The sequence below is a fragment of the Hyperolius riggenbachi genome, chromosome 5 (assembly GCF_040937935.1).
Source record: "Hyperolius riggenbachi isolate aHypRig1 chromosome 5, aHypRig1.pri, whole genome shotgun sequence".
In the NCBI taxonomy this organism is placed as follows: Eukaryota; Metazoa; Chordata; class Amphibia; order Anura; family Hyperoliidae; genus Hyperolius; species Hyperolius riggenbachi.
In genome coordinates, this window is record NC_090650.1 from 309,921,464 (window position 1) to 309,944,691 (window position 23,228).

Below are 23,228 nucleotides of genomic sequence, written 5' to 3' on the forward strand. Positions count from 1 at the left end.
ATCTGTGATGATGCCTCCGGCAGCACTGAAACAGCGTTCCGACATAACGCTGGCTGCCGGGCAAGCCAGCACCTCTATTGCGTACATTGCCAGTTCGTGCCAGGTGTCTAGCTTCATGCCCGGTTTCAGGTCCAGCGGTGCCAGCCACAAATCCGTCTGTTCCTTTATTCCCCTCCAAATTTCCTCCCCTGTGTGCTGCTTATCCCCAAGGCAGATCAGCTTCAGCAACGCTTGCTGACGCATGCCAACAGCTGTGCTGCACTGCTTCCACGATCCTACTGCTGCTGGTGCTGGGTTAGCATTTCCGGATGAGGTACAGCTTTGAGATGCGTTGGAGGAGAAGGAGTCAGAGAGGTAGGTGCTGCTGTTGTTATCCAGCTGTTTGCGGCGTGGGCAACACCCGCGCCGTAGCAGGTGAGGAATCGCTGCCAGGCTCCACAAGGTTCACCCAGTGCGCGGTAAGGGAGATGTATCGACCCTGGCCGAACGCACTCGTCCAGGTGTCAGTGGTGAGGTGAACCTTGCAGGCAACGGCATTCTTCAAGCTTCGGGTTATTTAGCTGACCACGTGCTCATGCAACTCAGGCACTGCAGAGCGCGCAAAGTGGTAGCGGCTGGGAACCACGTAACGTGGGATGGCCACTGACATCATGCCCTTGAAGCTGTTTGTCTCCACCACTCGATATGGCAGCATTTCGCAGGCCAGAAGCTTGGCTATGCTGGCTGGCTGTTACTGCCACGGCCCGGGGGTCATTTGCTGGCAATTTCCTCTTGTGCTCAAACATCTCAGAGACAGACAACTCAACCGTAGCGCTGCACACCGAAGGGCTGTTGGTTGTTGTGTTTGATGAACACTGGGAGACCTCAAGAGCACTAGTCCGGAAAGTGACAGTGTCAGCATCGTCTGATGTTTGTGAATGTTGTAAACCACGCAATGGCTGGGCTACTGCTGCTGCTGAGGCGGGTCTGGTGGTGAGTCTGGTGAACCCAAGGGAGGCAGTGTTGCTGGTGGTACCCTGTCCTGCCGCGTTTGCCCACAGAGTGGGATGTTTGGATAGAATGTGGCGGCTCATGCTGGTGGTGGAGAGGTTGTTAATACTTTTCCCCCTGCTCAGGCGGGTCTTGCACACCTTGCAAATCGCCATGGTAACATCCTCAGTGCAGTCTTCAAAGAAAGCCCAGACTTTAACTGGCTGAGGACTCGGACCTCGTGCGTGATGTGCTGGTGCTGCTTAACCCACTGCTGGACGCTTGAGAGGTCATCCAAGTAATTATCTGGTCCTGTTCTTTTGGATCTGTGAGGGTTGTTGTCCTGGACAACATGGGCAGTATTGAGTGGGTTTTCTTGGGTGCTCCCCTGTGGCCTGTACGTGAACCGTCAGGGGAAACACCTCTTCCCTTGCCCCTCCCTCTTTCACCGGATTTCTTCCTCATTTCACTTATCCTTAAAGTACACGCTGACTGGCAGCAGTACAGTGGCAGTACAGAAATGCTATACAGTGGTGGGTGAGCGGTGTACCACTATTGTCAGCAGTGACACAGAGCACAATGCTATACAGTGGCGGGTGAGCGGTGTACTACTGTTCCCAGCAGACACAGAGTGGAAGTAAACACAATGCTATATAGTGTGGCTGAGCCGTGTACACAGAGTGGCATTAAACACAATGCTATATAGTCTGCTATATAGTCACCCCGAACAGGGTGATGTTCTGCAGAACCCGAACAGTGGCAAACACTGTTCGCCCAACACTACTGGGAGGGAAAGCAGATTTTAGTACCTAAACACACGATACAACATGTTTTCCGGGGTCGGACTCTGAGGCACATACAGATGGTCCCGATCATCATCCTCATCATACAACTCTTCTCCTGAGTCTGACCCACCCACCACCTCTGCCACCCCAACATCCCCAGACACAGACCCCTCATCGTCCTCAACATTAACTTGGGATGCTGGCCTGAGCCAGACCTCCTCCTCCACATCAGGCCCCATCATCTCCTCAATGGCAGCCCTCATTAATCGCTCTGGCGACGGACTGTTGGACACAACGTTCTCCTCCGGGGAGGGCTGCTGCTGACCACTGGCTGCTGGGGTGGATGTTATAGCTTGCGTGGGGCGTTGGCTGTTGCTGTTGTTGGGAGTGCTGCTCACAGCGGAGGTCTCTGGGGAACTCATGTTGAGCTCATATAGTGGTTGACGGTGAGTGGAGTATTACTGATCCCAGCAATATACACACTGACTGGCAGAGTACGCAATGCTATATAGTGTGGCTGAGCGGTGTACACAGAGTGGCAGTAAACACAATGCTATATAGTCTGGCTGAGCGAGCGGTGTACTACTGTTCCCAGCAGAATCAGAGTGGCAGTAAACAATGGTATATAGTCTGGCTGAGCGGTGTACACAGAGTGTCAGTAAACAATGGTATATAGTCTGGCTGAGCGAGCGGTGTACTACTGTTCCCAGCAGAATCAGAGTGGCAGTAAACAATGGTATATAGTCTGGCTGAGCGGTGTACACAGAGTGTCAGTAAACAATGGTATATAGTCTGGCTGAGCGGTGTACACACAATGCTATATAGTCTGCTATATAGTGTCAGTAAACAATGGTATATAGTCTGGCTGAGCGAGCGGTGTACTACTGTTCCCAGCAGAATCAGAGTGGCAGTAAACAATGGTATATAGTCTGGCTGAGCGGTGTACACAGAGTGTCAGTAAACAATGGTATATAGTCTGGCTGAGCAAGCGGTGTACTACTGTTCCCAGCAGAATCAGAGTGGCAGTAAACAATGGTATATAGTCTGGCTGAGCGGTGTACACAGAGTGTCAGTAAACAATGGTATATAGTCTGGCTGAGCGGTGTACACAGAGTGTCAGTAAACAATGGTATATAGTCTGGCTGAGCGGTGTACACAGAGTGGCAGTAAACACAATGCTATATACTCTGGCTGAGCGAGCGGTGTACTACTGTTCCCAGCAGACACAGAACAGTAAACAGAATGCTATATAGTGTGGCTGAGCGAGCGGTGTACCACTATTCCCAGCAGACACAGAACAGTAAACAGAATGCTATATAGTGTGGCTGAGCGAGCGGTGTACCACTATTCCCAGCAGACACAGAACAGTAAACAGAATGCTATATAGTGTGGCTGAGCGAGCGGTGTACCACTATTCCCAGCAGACACAGAACAGTGAACAGAATGCTATATAGTGTGGCTGAGCGAGCGGTGTACCACTATTCCCAGCAGACACAGAACAGTGAACAGAATGCTATATAGTGTGGCTGAGCGAGCGGTGTACCACTATTCCCAGCAGACACAGAACAGTGAACAGAATGCTATATAGTGTGGATGAGCGAGCGGTGTACCACTATTCCCAGCAGACACAGAACAGTAAACAGAATGCTATATAGTGTGGCTGAGCGAGCGGTGTACCACTATTCCCAGCAGACACAGAACAGTGAACAGAATGCTATATAGTGTGGCTGAGCGAGCGGTGTACCACTATTCCCAGCAGACACAGAACAGTGAACAGAATGCTATATAGTGTGGCTGAGCGAGCGGTGTACCACTATTCCCAGCAGACACAGAACAGTAAACAGAATGCTATATAGTGTGGCTGAGCGAGCGGTGTACCACTATTCCCAGCAGACACAGAACAGTAAACAGAATGCTATATAGTGTGGCTGAGCGAGCGGTGTACCACTATTCCAAGCAGACACAGAACAGTGAACAGAATGCTATATAGTGTGGCTGAGCGAGCGGTGTACCACTATTCCCAGCAGACACAGAGTGGCAGTAAACAGAATGCTATATAGTGTGGCTGAGCGAGGTACACAGAGTGGCAGTAAACAGAATGCTATATAGTGTGGCTGAGCAAGCGGTGTACTACTATTCCCAGCAGACACAGAGTGGCAGTAAACAGAATGCTATATAGTGTGGCTGAGCGAGGTACACAGAGTGGCAGTAAACAGAATGCTATATAGTGTGGCTGAGCAAGCGGTGTACTACTGTTCCCAGCAGTGACACAATGACAGGGGGGACCCTGGCTAGCGTGGCTGGAGCGCGAACTACCCTGCCTGCCTACCCAAAGCTAAACCCACAGACAAATGGCGGAGATATGACGTGGTTCGGGTATTTATTTACCCGAACCACGTGACAGTTCGGCCAATCAGAGCGCGTTCGGGTCCGAACCACGTGACCCGTTCGGCCAATCACAGCGCTAGCCGAACGTTCGGGGAACGTTCGGCCATGCGCTCTTAGTTCGGCCATATGGCCGAACGGTTTGGCCGAGCACCGTCAGGTGTTCGGCCGAACTCGAACATCACCCGAACAGGGTGATGTTCTGCAGAACCCGAACAGTGGCGAACACTGTTCGCCCAACACTACTAGAAAGCTCCCAGTTGGCATCTTACTCCCGGGGATAACCCATTCTGTATCCAGGGGAGCCAGATTCTTTCAAAGTGGTCGGTCCTGTCCAGCAGGTTTGCCTTAATTTTTTCATTAAGCATTGTAATATGTATTCGGTGTAGTACTCTGGTGAAAAGTAGTTTAGGTTGGCGCCACTGCGAGGCTATATACAGTGGAGGAAATAATTATTTGACCCCTCACTGATTTTGTAAGTTTGTCCAATGACAAAGAAATGAAAAGTCTCAGAACAGTATCATTTCAATGGTATGTTTATTTTAACAGTGGCAGATAGCACATCAAAGGGAAAATCGAAAAAATAACCTTACATAAAAGATAGCAACTGATTTGCATTTCATTGAGTGAAATAAGTTTTTGAACCCCTACCAACCATTAAGAGTTCTGGCTCCCACAGAGTGGTTAGACACTTCTACTCAATTAGTCACTCTCATTAAGGACACCTGTCTTAATTAGTCACCTGTATAAAAGACACCTGTCCACAGAATCAATCAATCAAGCAGACTCCAAACTCTCCTACATGGGAAAGACCAAAGAGCTGTCCAAGGATGTCAGAGACAAAATTGTAGACCTGCACAAGGCTGGAATGGGCTACAAAACCATTAGCAAGAAGCTGGGAGAGAAGGTGACAACTGTTGGTGCGATTGTTCGAAAATGGAAGGAGCACAAAATGACCATCAATCGACCTCGCTCTGGGGCTCCACGCAAGATCTCACCTCGTGGGGTGTCAATGGTTCTGAGAAAGGTGAAAAAGCATCCTAGAACTACACGGGAGAAGTTAGTGAATGACCTCAAATTAGCAGGGACCACAGTCACCAAGAAAACCATTGGAAACCCATTACACCGCAATGGATTAAAATCCTGCAGGGCTCGCAAGGTCCCCCTGCTCAAGAAGGCACATGTGCAGGCCCGTCTGAAGTTTGCCAATGAACACCTGAATGATTCTGTGAGTGACTGGGAGAAGGTGCTGTGGTCTGATGAGACCAAAATAGAGCTCTTTGGCATTAACTCAACTCGCTGTGTTTGGAGGAAGAAAAATGCTGCCTATGACCCCCAAAACACGGTCCCCACCGTCAAGCATGGGGGTGGAAACATTTTGCTTTGGGGGTGTTTTTCTGCTAAGGGCACAGGACAACTTAATCGCATTAACGGGAAAATGGACGGAGCCATGTATCGTGAAATCCTGAACGACAACCTCCTTCCTTCTGCCAGGAAACTGAAAATGGGTCGTGGATGGGTGTTCCAGCACGACAATGACCCAAAACATACAGCAGAGGCAACAAAGGAGTGGCTCAAGAAGAAGCACATTAAGGTCATGGAGTGGCCTAGTCAGTCTCCGGACCTTAATCCAATAGAAAACCTATGGAGGGAGCTCAAGCTCAGAGTTGCACAGAGACAGCCTCGAAGCCTTAGGGATTTAGAGATGATCTGCAAAGAGGAGTGGACCAACATTCCTCCTAAAATGTGTGCAAACTTGGTCATCAATTACAAGAAACGTTTGACCTCTGTGCTTGCAAACAAGGGTTTTTCCACTAAGTATTAAGTCTTTTATTGTTAGAGGGTTCAAAAACTTATTTCACTCAATGAAATGCAAATCAGTTGCTATATTTTATTTAAGGTTATTTTTTTCGATTTTCCTTTTGATGTGCTATTTGCCACTGTTAAAATAAACCTACCATTGAAATGATACTGTTCTGAGACTTTTCATTTCTTTGTCATTGGACAAACTTACAAAATCAGTGAGGGTTCAAATAATTATTTCCTCCACTGTACGTTTTGGTTGCGTTCAGAGCAAACTGAATAAGTTTGTGCTGTGCAAACGTAACATGCTCAGGTTGTAAACCTAGCAGGCACATAGCAGGGTCTAGCTCTAGATGAATTAGTAAAGTATTTTTAAGTTTCTGTATAATCTTTCGCCAAATGGAGGCAACCTCTGGGCAAACCCACCACGTGTGATACAGTGAACCTACATCTGGACATCCCCTGAAGCAGAGATCAGATTGATCTACAAAGATGCGGTGCAGCCTCTCAGGGACCAAGTAAGTCCTGTGAAGGAGTCGAAGTGAGACTTCCATATCTGTTACATAGAGGCTGCCTTTGGAAAGTGTGTCAAAACATTGATCCCATTCATTGTTATCCAGATCTTTCTGCAGGTCCTTCTCCCAAGCCAGCTGAAAAGAATACTTGACGTCCTGAGGCCTAGCGTTCAGTGTGGAATACAATAGGGATAGTATGCCCTTGCGTAGTGGGTCTGACGTACAGATAGATTCAAATGTTGTTAGGGGGACACTTTGGTCTACTTTGGCTATTGAAGTCAAATAATGATGCAGCTGGAGCGTTCGAAAAAATTCTGATGGCGGGATCGCTAACTCTGACATCATGGTCTGTTTAGAGGGGATCTTACTTCTATAAAGTAGGTGTTTTATAGAGCAGATATTATTATTAGTCCACCATTTAAAGTTAGGACCTTTCAGCCCCTCAGGGAACTCAGGATTATATAGTATCTCAATCAGCTGGGAGGGATCAGACTGCAAGTGATATTTAAACCTCACCCTTTTAAAGATGATTATTGTATGATGAGAGAAAGGCGAGAGCTGCTTGATTGCAGAGTTATTCCATTTTTTAGCCCATAAAATACCTTTCCATGTTAAGGGATTCATACAATCATTTTCCAGTTTAACCCATAACGGTGTGTGTGGGCCGGAGTAGACTGTTGGAATAAAAGCCAACTGGGAGGCCTGATAATATTTAAACAGGTTTGGTACGGAGAGACCCCCCTCCTTTTTATGATTCATCGTGGTGGACCTAGTAACTCTAGGTTTTTTCTCAGCCCAGATGAACTGGAAAATTTGTTTCTGTAGGGGTTCTAACTCTTTCTTGGTTACAGGTACAGGAAGGGTGCGAAAGTAGTATAATATTTTAGGCAGTAAGGTCATTTTAATTGCAGAGATTCTACCTGCCCAGGAGATATTATAGTTCATCCAAGATTTCGAAGGGCTTTATAGAGGGGGGTATAGTTCCAGTGATGAAGTTGTGAGGGGTCTACCATTATTTTAATGCCCAGATATTTAAAGTAATGCGGTTGGTGTTTAAAGTTAAAAATATCACTAATGTATTTGCCCATTCCTTTGGGGAAATTACTGAACATTGCTTCTGATTTGGAGAGGTTGAGCTTAAGACCTGAGACACCCTCAAAAGATTTAAGTGATTTCAACAGGTTGGGGATAGATATCACAGGGTTGGTCAGTGTCAGAAGCACGTCGTCCGCAAATAAGCTTAATTTATATTCCCGGTCACCAATCCGATATCCCTGAATATCTGGGTTCAATCGAATAAAGTTCGCAAGGGGTTCCATGATTAGCGCAAAGATTGCTGGCGACAGTGGGCACCCTTGACGTGTGCCTCTTTGTATTAATATTGGGCTTTTAGTACTCCCTGGCAACTTGAGATAGGCTCTGGGTGAAGAGTATAGCTGGCGAATGATATGAGTAAATGCCCCCTTAAGACCAACATGATGCATCACTTCAAGCATATATTTCCAGGAGATGGTGTCGAAGGCCTTTTCAATATCCAAGGCCAACGACACCACCTGAGACCCAGAAGCCCTTGCATGGTGGAGTATGTTAATAGTTTTGCGGATATTATCCGCAGCTTGCCTGAATGGTACAAACCCTACTTGATCCCTGTTTACCAGGGCCGGGAGGACTTTATTGATACGGGTAGCTAGTATACTTGTTAATATTTTATAGTCCTGGTTCAGTAAGGCTATGGGTCTATAATTTTTGGGGCTAAGCTTGTCACGATCAGGTTTGGGGATAGTGGTTATATGAGAGTCCAGAAATTCTGGGAAGGCCAGGGGTTTAGTTCTTATATTATTAAGGCATTTGGTAAGGTAGGGGGTTAACGTAGCAGAGAACTTTTTATAGTAAATAGAGCTTAGGCCGTCTGGGCCTGGGGCCTTATGAAGTTTCGTTTTTTTTATGACATCTTCAATTTCATCATCGGTAAATGTTTTGTTAATTTCTTGGACTGCTTTGGTGGTAAGTTTGGGTAGATTGAGGGTTGCTAGAAAGTCAGGGATATTTACCTGTGCAGGAGATGGATGGGCTAATTATAAGCTAGAGTAGTATGCATGAAAGGCTTGATATATTTCTTCTGGATTGCTAGTGACTCGACCATTGGCCATGCGGATCTTATTAATAGTGTTAAACTTTTTTTGGTTTCGAAGTTTGGTAGCCAACCAGGAATCTGGCTTATTTGCATATCTGTAATAGCTAGCTTTAGTTAGTCTAAGGGCCCTTTCCGTAGATTTTGCTAATATGACATCTAGTTGCTCTCGCGTATCCTTTATTTGTTTGAGGAGATAGAGGGATGGCTCTTGTTGGTGGATGCGCTGGAGTCTAAGTAGCTTAAAGTGCAAGTTATCAAACTGTTCCAGAGAACGTTTCTTGACCTGAGAGGCGGTCTTAATCAGGAATCCCCTAACAGCTGCCTTATGCGCCATCCACAGAGTGACTGGCGATATATTGTTGACATTGTTTAAGTCAAAGTATTCCTCAAGGAAATCAGAGATCTGGGCTCTGGTGGACTGGTTAATAACCAGGGATTCGTTTAAGCGCCAATGTGGGCGTGAATATGCCTGGATGTGAAGATCAACGCTAAGGAGCAAGAGATCATGATCTGAGAAGGTAACCGGGATATGTCTTAGATAGCGTAGGGATGGTGTAAGTGAGGATGTAACCAGTACATGATCAATTTTCGCGTAGGTACCATGTGCGCTGGAAAAGTGTGTATATCCTCTCTTTTCACCGTAGAGTTCCCTCCAGGTATCTACTAAGAAGTTATCTTCAATCATTAGGGATAGCTGAGAGCGTTGGGCTTTAGTCAATTTTTCTGGCGATAGTCTAGATTTATCAAGCCTCTCATGCATGGTCAGATTAAAGTCGCCGCACCATATAAACATTGTGTTAGGCCCTATCTCAAGGTTGTTCTGTATCTCTGTAAAAACCTGAAGTGCTTTATCAGGAGGGGCATAACAGCTGATTAGATATAGCAGTTTATCGTGGAGTGAGCCTTTTAAAATAATGTAGCATCCTTCTGGGTCTAGGTCAACAGATGATATTTCTACGGGTAGTGTATTTCTTATTAGTACCGAAACACCTCTATGCTTTTTGTTAGTTCTGGCATGAAACACAGTAGAGAAGTGTTTGTGAAAAAAGGTGGGACAGGAGGTCTCAGAAAAATGCGTCTCCTGCAGACATATAATGTCTGGTTTATGCTTCTCTATTTCTAAGAATGCCTTTCTCCTCTTCATTGGGGAGTTAAAACCCCTTACATTAAGGGATATCAGTTTCAAGGATTCCATGAGGTTTAATTAGGGAGGAATTATTAGTGCAGCCTATAGTAGTGGGGATGGAGAGCTTTCTATTAGGACAGGTGACCATCAATGAAATTAGAACATTAACCAACTTTAAGTAAACAACAGAAGACTTGCAACCGAGCAAGTCCCTGAACCTTAAGATAATAGCACATACTATCAGGGAGGCAGTAAAGGAGAACTTACGAGTCCTCCTCATCATCTGCCTAGAGTCAAGGGGAAACAACATATTTAACCTGAGTGAGGTGAGACCAGACAAAGTAGTTACGAGGGAAGTTACCCTCGTTTGGTACTGTCCAGACCCGTCTTAACAGAAGCAGGGGAGCCCAGGGGGGGGGGGGGAGGGTGAACCAGCCCCTGCGGCCAGGCGTCAAAATCAACACTCCGGGCGCAGCAGCCAGCCGGTCCCCACAGTGGGCGACCCCAGCTAGAGTTCGAGAGGCCCCATAGAGAGCATATGACATTTATGGCTTAGTATGCAATACAGATTAATAATAATTATGTAAGTAGGACAACACCGTCCAAGTAGGAGATTATGTTTCAGGAAACATTTGTTATCGAGTGGCACAGGGGACCCTCCTACAGGGGCCTACCACGCAGGGGGTGCCTGCTATTCCTGGAGCGTATATAGCATAATACCACATGTAACAGTATCTGGTATATGGGGTCGCCAGTGTCCTCTCAGGCAGGGGTAGGCCAGCTGTCAAGGTAGAAGGATCGTCCCAAGTATATGAGATTGTTGACGGTGAAGGCCTATGTGACACCCATAGTTCAGGATTTAATAATCAGGTGCTTGGTGCATTCCTTGGGCACGGTGAGCGTTGAGTAGATATGATGCTTGCATAAGTTCGCCGTGTCATAAGGTGGCAAGCTGAAAGGTTGTAGGGTAGTCACTCAGCGGGCCCGTATATCCCAGGCGCCAGCCTTCTGGGCCCATATAATAATGTCAGTATAAAGTGACATCTTTTATGTTTAGGGTAAGATAAAAAGTAAGGATGAAGCAAAAGTTAAGAAGATTACACTTATCTTGGGGAAGAAGCTGGTGATCTGGGAGCAGAGCTCGACCTCCGTCCGGATGGCTGCCATGTGCGTTCAGGGCGTTGTACTCTAGGGGTATCTGAGGCTTGAGGTAGAGTCACAGAGATGTTCGCCACTGCTAAGATACGCCTGCCTTCCTCCATTGTGGTGACACGATGGATTGTCCCCTGTAAGGTAAAAATCAAGGAGCACGGGAAGCCCCATTTATAGCGTATATCTTCTGTTAGCAAGGCTTGCGTCACCGGCCGGAACGATCGCCGTTTTTGTAAGGTTAGCGGGGAAAGGTCCGCATAAAGTTGCACAGACGTAGGAACCCCTGGTAACGCAGTTAGGTTTCGGGCGGCCGCCATTACCTGCTCTTTCGTTTCGTGGTAGTGAAATTTGAGAATTACGTCTCGAGGTAGATCCGGATTCCGTGGTCTTCCCAGGGCCCGATGGATTCTGTCTAAGCGCAGTAGTGATGGGTCTAGCTGCGGCAAGATTGCAGAGAATAGGTTTGTGGCCACTGCGCAGACATCTGAGAAGGACTCAGGCAGGCCCCGTATTCTGACGTTAGATCGGCGGGCTCGATTTTCCTGGTCCTCTAGTCTGGCTTCTAGAGCCTCGATTCTCTGCTCGTGTGCATCTAGGCGCTTCTTGTCCTCAGCTAAGGCGTCCGCGAAGGAGTCCAGCCGCTGTTCGACAACATGTACTCGCTCACCCAGGTCACGCAGGTTGGTGTTAATGCTCTTGACTGCATTGTCCAGCTCCTTCTTGAGCATTTTGTGTATGGAGTTCAGTAGAGCTGAGTTGTCTTGTTTCGGAGGAGTAATGCTGCCTGGGGAGCTCCTGCTAGATTGAGGCGAAGACTCTGCCGATGGGCTGGGCGTCTTGTCCGTCGCGGTGGCGGCCATCTTAGGGCTGAGGCCTTCAGAGCTGTGCGCGAACAGTTCGGGAATAGTACCCTTCTTGGCCTTCTTTTCTTTCCCTTTTTTGGTCCGCTTCCTCGTGGACATGTCTCGGGAGCCACCTCTGTGAGCTGAGCCTGTTCGTGGGGTCTGGATTGCTGTAGTTAGCCTCTTATCACTCACTCAGGCACGGAGCTTGGCTGACCTACATCCGATCACGCCGACGCCGCGCATGCGCCCCCTCGAAGCTGACCTAATCTAAATAATACACAGGCAGTTTGCAGAGAGGGGCCTGGAGGGGGGAGATGCATCACAGAACCACAACACTGAAGAACTTGGCAGCCTTCCAGACACAGGCTGACAAGTCTGACAAGAGAGGGATAAGTTGATTTATTACAGAGACTGTGATAGCAGAAAGTGCTGCAGTAAGCCAGAACACATTAGAATAGCTTTTGGAACTTGTAGGATGATAAAAAACAGGATGCAATTTTTGTTACGGAGTCTCTTTAAGATGCAAAATACCACTGTCGGATTTTGCTTCTGTGGCTCAAAAGTGCCTTAAAAACACAGGTACTATGCCTGGAAAGTGCCTTAATAACTAAGGTAACACAATCCACATGCAAATCATGCATGTCAGATTTTTGACTCCAAAAACGATGTTCAAAAACAGGTCGCTAAAATCCAAGAAATAAAAAGCAAACATGGTATTAACATGTTAAAGGAAAACCAAAAACCATTAAATAAATAATTACCATTAAATAAATAAAATCTGTAACCTATCACTCAAAGTCTAACAATATAATATACAACTTATACAAAGGATTTGTTTTTTTGCCATGGTAGCTAATTCAGACAGGGTAGCTTTTCCTGACTCACTATGCTGTCTGATTTAGCTACTGGTAGCTAAATCAGATGAGGTAGCCTTTTCAGACACCACACCGGCTCTCTGAATACAGCCCCGTCTTTGGAAGCTTCTCTTCCATCCTCTGCGCCCATTTCCTTTCCGATCTATCTACCAATCGGGGGGAGGGCGCTGCCCCGGACCCACCAATCAAGGCCGCTCTCTTCCTCCTCTCCTTTCCTGATTGGACGCGATGGTCTCCCTGGCGGGACCGAGGCTTCTTCATTTGTCCAATCACTGTATTCCCTGATTGGCCTCACCTGATTGGTAGATATCTTGGAAAGGAAACAGTGAACGGCAGAGTATGCAGTATAGGGGTCGGACGGGATAGAAGAGAAGCTTCCAAAGACAGGACTGGAGCCAGTGTATTAAAGTGTGTGTACCGAAGTGTGCCCCCATCAGCGCGGGGATGAATGGAAGCATTTCCTCTAGCAGAACACGCGGTGTACCAGACGCTGTGGAGCGGGAGGCTGACTGGACGGAAGAGAAGTAGTGCAACAATGTCTGCCACCAGCGTAGGGATGAAGGGATGCATACTTCCTCCAGCTGTAAATGGCTTGCGAAGCTGGCTATGTGCAGTGCTGTTGGCAGGAGCGTTGATCACGGGGTCGGCGAACAGAAGACATGGGATGGACAGGTGGCAAAGGGGGTGCAGACAGGTGACACGGGGATGGACAGAGAACACAGGATTAACAGGTGACACGGGATGCGGACAGGTGACACAAGGGGACAGACAAAGGACACAGGGAGTACGGACAGGTGACATGGGGATGGACAGAGGACAGGGTAGGAACAGAGGACACAGGCGGTATGGACAGGTGACACAAGGGTACAGACAGGTGACATGGGGATGGACAGAGGACAGGGTAGGGACAGAGGACACAGGGGGTATGGACAGGTGACATGGGGTGGAAAGAGGACAGGGTAGGGACAGAGGACACAGGGGGTATGGACAGGTGACACAAGGATACAGACAGGTGACATGGGGATGGACAGAGGACAGGGTAGGGACAGAGGACACATGGGGTTTGGACAGGTGACACAAGGGTACAGACAGGTGAGATGGGGATGGACAGGGTAGAGACAGAGTACACCGGGGACAAAATAATTGGGGGAAAAAAAGGCTATAAGACACCCATGCACTATAGATGCACCAGGTTTAGCATATTTTTTTTCCTGGATTTTGTCCTCTAAACCTAGGTGCGTCTTATAGTCCGAAAAATACGGTACTTGATTTTAAATGAATATGATATGTCACTTATGTCTCCTTTTATCCTTAAATGGTAGGCCAACATAAGGAGGTCTCTGTCGGAGAAGAGGTGGGCTCACTGCTTCCAGACTCTTTCCAAAAATAGCATGTGTTTCTCCACTCTGGATTCTTCTCTTAAAGCCAAACTGTCGATATCTACCTGTTTCACTTACCTGGGGCTTTTGCAAGCCCCCAGCAGTCGCCCTGTCCCGCGCCGGTCCTCCATGAGCCTGCGTTCTCCCACCGCCACTCGTTTCCGTTCCTCGACTTGTAAGTCGAGGCCAGCGCAGCCCTGCCAAGCATATCTTTTCTTCGCGTTCCCCTCTGCAATATGCGCTATTGCAGAGGGGAACGCGAATAAAGGATACACGTGACCAGAGCCACACAGGCGCAGTGGCCCTGCTGGGAAACCAAAAGTAGCTGAAGGCTGGAGAACGGAGGATCATAGAGGACCGGCACAGGACAAGATGGCTGCTCGGGGCTTGCAGAAGCCCCAGGTAAGTAAAACAGTGTGTTTGATAGGTATCTACAGTTCCGCTTTAAGCCTCATTTCCATCTTTGCGCCTCTGTCCGCTTCTGTCTGCTTTTCAGCAATGTGTCAATCCGTAACATTGATGTGCTGATAAAAAGTGGACAGAAGCGGACAGAAAAACACTTTTTAAAGGCTAGGTCCACACTTGTCCTTTCAGGATCGGATCCGTTTGAAACGGATCCATTTTTCTACACTTTTTTCCAAAAATGCTTTTTTGCAGCATGTTTCCAGTCCGTGGAAACGTATGCCCAGCTGTGGGGGGAGAGGGGGCCGCCATGCTGGAGAGGGTAGCAGCCAGGACAGGGGTGACATCGGTTGGCAGGGGTTGAGGGGGGTTGAAAAACGGAGCCACGGATACGTTTATGGACCAAGTTTGAACCGAACCAATGAGGCCTTAAACTTTTAAGGTAGGAACGCACTAGGCAGAATCGCATATGTGTTTTCCATTATGTGCTATGGAAAACGCATATGCCGAACTGTCTAGTGTGTTCCTACTCTTACACTGAACTTACTATACGCCTGGTAGGCTATATAGGCTAGACCACTCTAGACCCCCCACCCCTCCCCCGGTTTTAGTGGATGTGTGGCCATTGGCACTCTGTAGCACTCTAGAGCACAGGCATACTAGCATACTATTTGGCTGAGGGGCACTGATATCCTCTCTTGCTGGGTTCCATTTAGTCCAACTGTGATTTTACTAGGAGATAAACTTCCCCAAACTTACATTTCCTGCACATCATCTTTTCCAGCACATAGTTTCTACTGCTAAGAGGGAACTGGCCGGATATTGGAACTCCTCAAACCTGCCAATCGAGGATGGCTTCTTAGTTTCTGAAATTATGCTGGCCGCACGTATCTCTGTAACATAAGTTACAGACAATATAAACAGATTTTATAATACCTGGTCCCTGTGGATAGCATGTTTGGAGAATTCAGGCCTTTCTTATATTTTACATTTGGTTTGGTTATTACCTGGTACTTATATAATAACAATCAACACTATTGAACTAGTTCCTGAGCATGTTTTAAATACATATCTACTGTATTTTTTAAGTTAACTCTTATTTTCTTTGAGTTTATTTTGTTATGTTTCTTTTATTGCAATTCTTATAACCCCTGCATAAATATACAGGCGTTATGGACTGTTTCCTTATACTTAACCCAAATAAAGTTTTTTTGAAACTAAACTATTTCTACAGAGCACGCATAACTTACATCTCCCACTCAGCTGCCAAGTTTATGTGAAAAAGACAGCTACAGTACTGTCTGCATATATACTGTGAGAGGGTGTAACTATGTGGGCTGAGATCTTGTGCTAAAGCCAATGTAACACTTTCCAAGATAAAAATCTGCACAAGTGGCATAGGATCATTCTTTTGCAGCCATTTTTTCAGCAGCTGAACATTATATACATTCAGTTTATGTAAGTAATTTAGTTGTTTTTTTATTAGTTTTACTGAAAAGGAATAGTGATCTGTTTCTTAGTAGACTTTCAGTCTTTACAGATTCTCATGACATTAGCAGGGAGATTGTTTTCTGAACCCCTGTCTATCAATGTAATTTCCTGCTTGGCTTAAATACAAATTTACATTGTCTCCTACAGAAAGTGCATTCTCCAAGCATTCCTATGGAGGATGGGAAACACTAATGTATTTGTGTAGCATTTCTATATTCCCTGATCTGTTCTCTAGTGAGATTTATATGGCATATGACAAATCTGCTTCTGCACTAGACACAAGATCTCAGCTGAACAGAAGCTGACTGGTCTGGAAGTGCAGAGGGATATCTCAGTTAGTTCTGCTCAGAGAGCTGCGTAAGGCCAGCAGAGTACCAGAATATAGAGTTGCTTTGCAATTAAAGTATACCTAAAGGCAAAAATACAGTAAAAGATAGTTACTTACTTCAGTAGAGAGAAGCATCTGGATAATCCACAGGCTTCGCCATCCCCTTTGAGCTCACTGTTCCAGTGCTAGGACCCTCTGAACCTATTCGACAAGGATATGTGGAATAGGTCTGAGAGACCGCACTCCCATCCATGAACATTATGCAGGGGAAAGACGGTCTGCGCCTTTGTAGAAGAATGGAGCCACTCATCCACTCATGTCTTCTGTGCACGATTGGCTCTGTGCTACGGCACTGGTGCGGTCCATCAGAACAGCTGCACAATGTGGCCACAAACTTTCGGAGCATCCGTGGCGGCAGCAGTAGTCTCAAGGAGAATATAGGAAGCTTCTGGAAGATCCAGAGGTTTCCCTCTACTGAGGTAAGTATTTGTTCTTTGCCTGAGGTCACAGATTTGCTTTAACAAACAGAATTCATATGGTACAGTAGAATCCCTTTATAGTAAACTCCAAGGGATCAGGAAAAGTAGTTCACTATATCAGAAGTTTACTACATCACAATTGGTCATACATTGTATATTTATACAGATGCATTTACTGGGACCTGTGGACTTAGTTTACTGAGGCCTTAGTTTACTATATCCAGAGGTTTACCATATCAAAGTTTACTATAACGAGATAATACTGTACTTCCATTCTCTGTATGCAATATGTACATAGCAAAGCCATGAACTTTTTATAAAACATACCCTTGTCAAAAGGAAATTAGAAAATATGAGTGTGCTTGTGCCTAAATGTGGTTCAAATATCTTTCATTTGTTGACAACTGAGTGTTTTTTCCCCTTTAGGACCAGAGTAATTTTCACCTTTCAGCACTCCTCCCTTTCATTTGCCAATAACTTTTTCACTACTTATCACAACAACATGATCTTTCTTTGGGTGGTACATTATGCTAAGAATTATTTTATTCTAAATGCATTTTAACAGGAAAAATAAGAAAAAAATGGGGGGGGTCATTTTTTCTCAGTTTTCAGCCATTATAGCTTTAAAATAATACATGCTACTGTAATTAAAGCCCACATATTTTATTTGCCCATTTATCCTAGTTATTACACCGATTCAATTATGTCCCTATAACAACGTATGGCGACAATATTTTATTTGGAAATAAAAGTGTATTTTTTCAGTTTTGCCTCCATCACTACTTAGCACTTTTTTTGCCAATTAAACAGTAATATACACTCTTGACATACATATTAAAAAAAAAGTTTAGTCCCTAAGGTAACTAATTTGTGTATATATTTTTTTTAAATGTCACCTTTGCTTAATGAAAAGTTTTATTTGGGTAACTATGGGAGGGGAAGAAAGGAGTTAATCAATGCTATTTTAATTGTATTTAAAATAGAATTTAACTTTTACGGTGTAATTTTACTTTTTGGCCACTTGATGTCACTCACACTTTATTTTGTCTTTACTTTTGACAGCGGACATGCGTTACAGGAAATCATTTTTTTCAATGAACTCCAGCATCTCCTTGATGCTGAAATTCATTGATATTGGGCACTTAGATCAGTGAATGGGAACTGTGTTCCCATTCACTGTTCTGTACACTAACAGATCGCACCGTGAACAGAGCGGAGCTGACAGGAGCGCACGAGGTCGACCGGAGTGCGCACAACGGCGATCGCGACGAGAGACTAATGATGAAGTCCTGCGGGGTGTAGAAAAACCAACAGTGGGGCGGTAACCAGTTAAATGAAGCTATAAAAAAAATTACAAAATTTGTGCATTACTGATTTGTTTTAAAATTCTTGTACGTGACCCACATTGTTTATACAGAGAACATGACTTATCACTAGGCCTTCTAATATTCACTGTTTTCTGAAATTGAATTTACAACAAAAAACAAGGGGGAAAGGAACACTGTAGACGCAGTGGGGAACATTTTGCTCTGCACAAATTTAGCTTTCATGCACGCTGCATACGCAAATGCACTTCATGCGCTCATTTTCCAGCAAGCAATTCCAAAAAGGTTGGCACCACCAATAGTATTATAGCTCGGTTATATTTATTAAATCAGCAAAGACATGACAGACTGGTGCAGCGACAGACTGCTGTTTCGGATGGTCCTTTCTCAAGCTGCTTAACCACTTAATCCACCGCTACAGTATATCTACGTCATCTGTGGCATCCTCCTGTGAGGATCCGCTCGGCTGCCTGCACAGGCAGGCAGCTTTTTGACCACTGTTCAGGTCTGCATTCTGCAGGTCTCTGGAAGAGAGACCTTTTGTCAGTTTTGCAGCTTGCTGCTGAGGAATTTGCATACGTTTGTCATGCAGATTGCCTAGCCACATCCTTTGTAGGCTTGCTCTATAAATACCATGTGATATCACAGACCTGGGCTGGTCATAAGGGTTAGTCCTGTGAAACACTCCAGGGGCTTGATTCACAAAAGAGTGCTAACTGTTAGCACGGCCGTTTTCACGCGAATTTTCGCATTGCGCGCGATCACGAATTTTCAACGTTATCGATTTGTGCACGAAAACGTTATTGTTTCGCGTGAAAATTCACGATCGCGCGCAATGCGAAAATTCGCGCGAAAACGGCCGTGCTAACAGCACTCTTTTGTGAATCAAGCCCCTGGAGTGTCAGCCTTGCTCATTGTTTAAAGATTAGCTTAGAGTAATTCCTGGGACTGCACTAGGCAGGTCCCCTAGTGCAGTTAGGATTGCATATCTTTTGTTTGTCTGTTGCGATTCTCCTGTCCCAGCGGTGGTCGACAGGAAGTCGTTCTGATCTTTGTTCTTGGAGTATAGCTGGAGCAGCGGTTGCTACCAGCTATCTCATCTGATCTGTCTTGCCTGGATCGCACTCGCCTTGCGCTAGTGCTGTGGATCCGTCTGATCTCCATCTCTCTTTCTATGCTTGGATCGCACTTGCTCTGGCGGAAAGAGCAGTGGATCCAGCTCGCTCTGTTTCTATACTTGGATTGCACTCGCTCTGGTGGAAAGAGCAGTGGATCGGATCTCTCACTTATTCCTGTTTTCGTGTATCTGTCTTGTCTGCTACGAACGCTTGCTGGAGGCTCGGTGAGGTAACCGTTAAGCAAGCACTCGCGTCCTCTGTTTCATGTTTGTCTGTCGGTGGTTAGTTAGGCGTGCTTGTCTCTGTTGTGCGTATCACGAGAACGCGTTCGCTGTTGCGAATGAGTGCGGTGTTCGTGTTTAGTTAGCGTTTGTTATTTTCCTTATCTTCTCATTGTATGACTTGCTGTGCCTTTGCTACTCTCGTGCTCTGCCTTGCTGTAGCCTTTGCTGTAGCCTTGTGTCACCTCTGGCAATCGCCTCTCTCGCGATTGCGTTCCTACTTCATATCTGCTGTTGTGTGTGCACCGTCGCGGGTTGGCGACTAGATTGGGGCACATACATACATTCTATCCCTGTGCTCATTCTCTTCTTGCGATTGCGTTCTCACTCGGTTTCCTCTGTTGTGTGTCCGCTGTCGCAGGTTTGCGGCTAGATTGGTGGACATACATACATTCCTCATCTGTGCTTATTCGGTCTTGTGTCGCTGTTAGCAACCGCTATCTCTGGCGATTGCCTTCTCACTTTGTCTTCCTGGTTGTGTGTTCATCGTCGCAGGGTGGTGACTAGATTGGTGGACACACATACCCTCTGTCGCTTTGATCTCTCTCTTTCAGGGCTATCTTGCCCTGCGTTTCTTCCCTTCCTGTCTGGCGTCTGTGGCAGGGCAGAGGAGCTGTTCCTCTGCACTCCACAGCTCCACCTGCTGACAGGAATTTCCCTCTACAGGTGCTTTGCACCTTTTGCTGGGTTCCCGCAAATTATACGGTTGTGGAGGATTGCCGCCGTGTCAGCGCACGCCTTGTGCGCTGATCACGGAGAGAATTCCACAATCGTTACACCTCCAAGCCACAATGACGTAGATATACGATTTTAAGTTAAAGCCCTGCAGTGCACCATCAGAGAACTTCCAAGTGCACCCTCCGGCACTCTCAGCTGCCTTACTAATTGGTGAAAGGGAACATGTTCCCTTGTAGCCAATTAGTGATCCCCCCATGGATGAATGATCACCGCTGTAGCCAACAGCGTGATCCTTCATCTCCCCCTCCTCCATGCACAGATTGCCCAACAAAATGTAAATCAAGCTGCCTCTCTCACCTTACCTCGTTCCAGCGATCAGCCTGCAGCCTGAGCCTCCGATCACCGCTCTGCACTCAGCCGCATACTGCCGGGTACCCGGGTCCCGGCTTAATGACGTCATCAAGCCGGGACCCGGGTAACCGGCATTACACGGCTGAGTGCAGAGAGGGGATCAGATGGTGTAATGGTTAAGGGCTCCGCCTCTGACACAGGAGACCAGGGTTCGAATCTTGGCTCTGCCTGTTCAGTAAGCCAGCACCTATTCAGTAGGAGACCTTAGGCAAGTCTCCCTAACACTGCTACTGCCTATAGAGTGCGTCCTAGTGGCTGCAGCTCTGGCGCTTTGAGTCCGCCAGGAGAAAAGCGCGATATAAGTGTTCTGTATTTGTTTGTTTGATTAACATTTTTTTAGGCAATCTGTGCACGAAGGGGATTCCTTAAGGGGGGGGGAGGGGGCTCACATCTAGGATAGGTTTTTTTTTTTATAGTGTGTGAAAAACCTGCCAGGCATCTGGAGAGGGACATCTGACAATAGGGGCTCATTTGGTTACCTGGAGGGGGTAATACTGGGGGCACATCTGGCTATAATTGGTGGGTGGGGGGGGCAATTCTGGGGGCACATATGGCTATGATGGGTGAAATTTTATCCTGGGGACACATCTGCCTATAATGAGGTGTGCCAATCCTGGCGGCGTTCCTGTCTCTCTGTACTGGGGGGTGGTACATACAAGGGACACATCTGACTATACTGGGAAGGTTGGGCTGATACTCGGGACACATCTGACTATATTAGGGGGGACATAAAACTGGTGGCATGGTTTTTATCACTGTGGTACTTTTTATTTTTAAACTGGAATTGTTAAAAACAGAAATAATGCATTTTTTTAATTTTTGTTCCTTCTTTTTTCAATAAAATGCCTAGAAAACAACATTGTTCTTGGGACTAAATACCCCCCATTGAAAGCCTGGTTTGTCTTGAAAAAAACGATATATAGATCATTTAGGTGTAGTGAGTAGGGATAAAGTTATTGCTGATTGAATAGGGACATAGCTTAACCACTTCACCACTGAGGGGTTTTACCCCTTGAGCACCAGAGCAATTTTCACCTTTCAGCGCTCCTTCCATTCATTCGTCTATAACTTTATCATAGTTATCACAATTAAATGAACTATATCTTATTTTTTCCGCCACCAATTAGGCTTTCTTTAGGTGGGACATTATGCCAAGAATTATTTTGTTCTAAATATGTTTTAATGGGAAAATAGGAAAAATGTGGGAAAAAAATTATTATTTTTCAGTTTTCGGCCGTTATAGTTTTTAAATAATGCATGCTACTGTAATTAAAACCCGTGAAATGTATTTGCCCATTTGTCCCGGTTATAAAACCGTTTAAATTATGTCCCTATCACAATGTTTGGCGCCAATATTTTATTTGGAAATAAAGGTGCATTTTTTCAGTTTTGCGTCCATCCCTAATTACAAGCCCATAGTTTATAAAGTAACAGTGTTGTACCCTCCTGACATAAATATTTAAAAAGTTCAGTCCCTATTCCTAAGGTAACTATTTATGTATTATTTTTAATTGGACATTTTGTAATTTTTTTTTAATTACAAAAAAAAAAAAAAAATGGGAAGTGTGGGAGGTAATGAGTTATTTTTGTGTGTATAAGTAATGTATTTGTATGTGAAAAATGCTTTAGGGTGTAGTTTTACTGTTTGGCCACAAGATGGCAACAGTAACTTTTTGCTTAATGCGACCTCCAAGCGTCCTTTCGGACGCTTGGAGGAAGTACTAGGAGGCTGGGAACGGGTTTTTTTTTCACAATGATCGTGCTGCTTTGCAGAGAAGCAGCGGATCATTGCGGGGCTTAGATCAACAAACGGGAATGGATTTTCCCGTTCATTGATCTCTGGGCGAGCGGCGGGCGGCGTGTTTACCCGCGGGAGTGCGCGCTAGAGCGAGCGGGAGCGCGGGCAGCGGCGGGAGCGCGGAAAGTACGGATTTCTCCGTCCCTGGGGGTTAAAGGATGGAAAAAGGGACGGAGAAATTCGTACGGGCGGGGGTAAAGTGGTTAAACGTCAAAACTGCTCTGGTCCATAAGGGGAAAACAAGGTCTAGATGCGAAGTGGTTAAAGTCACAAATAAACACAGAATAACACAAGTAATATATACCCCTTCCCCCCCCCTCCTCCCCTCCTAATAAGTAGCAAACCAACAATCACAAAGAGAGGCGTAGGAGGAGCAACAGAAGCGGACCTGCGAGGAGACTGCCTGATTAACATGCAAATCGGCCACTCACCTGCAGCCTTAAAGAGACTCTGTAACAAAATGTTCAGCCTTATTTCTTCTATCCTATAAGTTCCTATACCTGTTCCAATGTGCTCTGGCTTACTGCAGCCTTTTCTAGTTGCACTTTCTTTCTAATATATCTAATATTCTTTTCCTTGTCAAGCTTTGTCGACCCAGGGAGGAAGGGGCTGCCACTGCTGTAATAGGGAAAAATTATGCACGCCCCCTGCACACCCCCTCTATGCTAGCTAGACCATATGCTATGCGGTGTGATTTGTTTATTCCTCACAGACAGCTTCCCTGCTCTCAGTCTCAGTGTGTCTGTGATGCTGTCTGTGAGGCTGAGGGAGGAGGGAGCTGCCTGTCGCATGCTGACAAACTGTGAAGAATCCCAGTGCAGAGCCCAGACTCCTGGCTCAGAATAAACAGCTGTGTTTATAAAGGAGTCTGAGGATCCTTGTCACGCTTCAGTGGCACAGAGCCGCAGGAGGCAAAAGGTAAAACTTTTTCTAAACTTGCAAATAACAT